Here is a 3,911-nt window from a genome sequence, read left to right on the forward strand (position 1 = left end):
GTTTGTTTATTCATTAAATTTTCTATACTTATTTTACGTATGCATAAGCATGCACCATGTGTGTGAAGGTCAAGAGGACTACTTTTGGAAGTTGGTTCTTGCTACCATATGGGTTCCAGAGCTCAAATCCAGGTCATCAGGTTTGGCAACAAACATTGCTATGCACTGAGCAGTCTTGCCATTTCCAGAAATGATCTTTTTTTGTTGTGTTGGTTTGGTTTGGATTGGTTTTGGTTTTTTGAGACAGGGTTTCTCTGTGTAGCCCTGGTGGTCCTGGAACTCACTCTGTAGACCAAGCTGGCCTCGAACTCAGAAATCCACCTGCCTCTGCCTCCCAAGTGCTGGGATTAAAGGCATGTGTACCACTGCCTGGCCAGAAATGATCTTTTTCAAATAAAACTTTATTTGGGGGCTGGAAAAATGACTCAGGGATTAAGATCACTTGATCCTCTTCCAGAGAATCTGGGTTTTATTCCCAGCACCCATAGGACAGCTGTCAGTCATCTGTTAANTCTATTTCCAGGGGATTGCATGACTTCTTGTCTCTGAAGGCACCAGGCTGACATGTTGCACAGACATGCATGCAGGCAAAATACCCATACACATAACATTAAATTAAATTTAAAAATTTAAAAACTTTATTCAACAGACACATATGAGGGATCAGTCACTAGGAATGCTGTTTGCTTTGTTTTAATTATTATTTTATTTTATGCACATGGGTGTTTTGCCTGCATGTATGTCTGTGTACTTTGTATGCCTGCTGCCCTTGGAGTCCAGAAGGGGGCGCTGGATCCCCTGCTGGGACTCAGACCCAGCTCCTCTGCAAGAGTAGCCAGTGCTCTTAACCACTGAGCCATCCCTCCAGCACCAGGCTTGTATTTTTCTTTAGTTAATTAATTATTTTTTTTTTCCAAGATAGGGTTTCTCTGTGTAGCCCTGGATGTTCTGGAACTCACTCTGTAGACCAGGCTGGCCTCGAACACATTGAGATCCGCCTGCATCTGCCTCGCTGGGATTAAAGGAGTGCTGGGATTAAAGGCAGTGAGGGCCACTGCTGGGCTTTTTCTTTAGCTTCTGTTTGGCTTTTCCTTAGTTTCAGTGCTGAGGTGGAGCCTAGGGTCTCTGGCTTAGGGAGCCAGCCCTGAATCCTTTTGGCATTCACAACCTCTGTTCCCAGTGTGATCTTAGCCTCCCTCCCTTGCCCTGCTGTGAGCTAGTGTTCAGTCACCTCCCACTGAGGTCACTACTTCCTGGAGAACTCTCTCTTCTGGGCCAGCTCAACACTAGGACTAGAATGTTCCCGCCACGCCACTCTCACACAGTGGGAATTAGTTCACTCTGAATCCTTGCCTGTTTTTTAATTTCTTGGCTGTACAACTTGAGTCATCTTGTGTCAGGCACCAGTCACTTCCCTAGTAGGCAGCTCTTCCTGAACATCTGCTTCTCTGACTTCTGAATTCTCTTTTCTCCCTCCCACTCCCTGCTGAGATAAGGCTGTCCTGTAGCCCAGGCTGGCCTTGATCTCCTGGTAAAGCTGAGGCCTATCTTGAACACCCAATGTTCCTGCCACCACACCCAGTTTATTCTGAGATACAAAATGGAGCTTTGTAAATTGTGAGTGAGCATTCTACCAGCTGAGCTGTTCCCAGCTCTGGGCTTTGACTCCTGAGGGAGTTTCCAACATTGCATCCAGCCCAGGTCCTTCCTGTGTCCTCCAAAGTGCCCAGTGCATTTTTCTTCCCCAGCTCCAGGCTCTTTGTCTCCAGCCCCACTGCCTCTTCGTCTGGCCCCCTGGCTGGCTGTGGTAGCTTGCATCTGCAGCCCCACGGGCTCTCACCTCCCTAATCTCTTTCCCACAGGCTGTCTTCCACAGCCAGTCTGTACAGCGGGAGCTGAAAGACAGGCTGACAATTATCTAATGACTATACACAATGCAGACAGCCAATTAAAATATCCTTGACGGGACACCCCTTCACTTTGTTTAAAGCTGAACTCCAATGAGGCCTGCCCTTCACAAAATNTGCCACACCATCTAGAGGACAAGGTGACAATAACTGATGTTTATCTCACTAGCAAGTGACAATTTTAGCACGCTCGGATGCCTTATCTCCAAATAAAGGGTAACTAAATGCACCATGCAGCAAGCAAGCAAACAAAATCAAAAGAGCAACGGTCGCAGCACACACACTGCACTCTTATTGTTACTGTGTAACTTCAAACCAAAACCCAAGATCAAACAGCGATTACAGTAAAAGAAAAGAATAAAAAGAATTTACACATCTCTAATTGTTTCCTTCCAGGGATCAAACCCAGAGTTTGATGCATGGTGGGCAAGTAGAGATGNTGTANCTGCATCACCACCCCCACCCCTGTTTGCAGTTTATTTGGANTTTTTGTATTTCCCAGGCTGGCCTGGAGCTCACTGTTTGACAAAGAATGGCTTTGAAATACCGCACTTCCCGCCTTCCCTTCTGAAGTGCTAAGATAACAGGTGTGGGGCCACCAGAATGTCCAGTTGTTAAAAAAATTATGTACCTAGCTAGGTAGTGGTGGCAAATGCCTTTAATCCCAGCACTCCAGAGGCAGAGACAAGAGGATCTCTGTAAGTTTAGAGGCCAGCCTGGTCTACAGGGTGAGTTTCAAAATAGCCAGGGCAATACAGAGAAACCCTGACTCAAAAAAACTAAATAAATAATTAACCTAAATAAATTAATAAATTATTAATTAATGAAATTAATAAATTAAAAAGTATCTATTGCAGCAGTACTAGGAATTAAAAGCAGGGCGGGGCATCACACGCACCAGGCAAGCACCCTATCTCTGCCCCTATGCCCAGCTGGCTTGTTTGTTTGAGATAGGATATCAAATAGTGCAAGCTGGTCTGGAACTCAGTATGTATTAAAAGATGACCTTGCATTCCCCATCCTCCTGCCTCAACCTCTCAAATACTGGAATTTCAGGCATGTACATCACCCCAGGCTCTGTGTTTTACATGCTTTTAGTTTAAAAAGGATTGAGATCAGGGGTGCTTGTGTGCACAGAGCAGTGGTGCTCAGAGGGNAACTGTTGGGGAGCTGGAGTTCTTCCACCACGTCTTTTTTTTTTTTTAATTTAAAAAATATTTTATTTTTAATTATGTATGTGTTTCTGGGTGGTAGTGTTGGTGTTGGTATGGGCTTGTGGATGTTGGTGACCACAGAGGCCAGGAGAAATCAGATTCCTTGGAACTAGACTTATAGATGATTGTAAACCACCCAGCATGGGTCCTGGGAACTAAACTTGGGTACTCTGGAAGAACAGTATAGGGTCTAAACCACTGAACCATCTCACCAGCCCCTCACATACGTGTGTGTGTGTGTGTGTGTTTTGTCTGATTGTATGTCTGTACCATGTGCATGCCTGGTACCTGAGGAATCCAGAAGAGGATATTGGATCCCTTGGAACTGGATTTACAGTTGTGAGNTGCCACGTAGGTGCTGGGAAGGTGGAAGANCAGCAGCGTCTCTAAACTCCTGAGCTACTGTAGTGGGTTGGATAAGAGTGGCCCTCATAGGTTTGTAGGTTTGAATACTTAGGGATTGGGAGGTTTGGCCTTGTAGGAGTAGGTCTGGCCTTGTAGGAGGAAGTGTGTCACTAGGGATAGATAGCCTTTGAAGTTTCAAAAGCCCAAGCCATGCCCAGTGTCTCTCTCATCCTGCTGACTACAGGTTCCCATAAAGAACTCTCAGATTCTTCGCCAGCCCCAGGTCTGCCTGCATTCAGCCATGTTCCCCCCCCCCATCATGGACTACAGCTCTGAAACTGTAATAAATAACAATTAAATGCTTTCTTTTATGAAAGCTGCTTTCTCTTGATGTCTCTTCACAGTAATAGAACACTGGGGTAGCCATTTCTTCATCCACATCTTT

This window comes from Mus caroli, chromosome 6, assembly GCF_900094665.2.
Source record: "Mus caroli chromosome 6, CAROLI_EIJ_v1.1, whole genome shotgun sequence".
Classification (NCBI taxonomy): domain Eukaryota; kingdom Metazoa; phylum Chordata; class Mammalia; order Rodentia; family Muridae; genus Mus; species Mus caroli.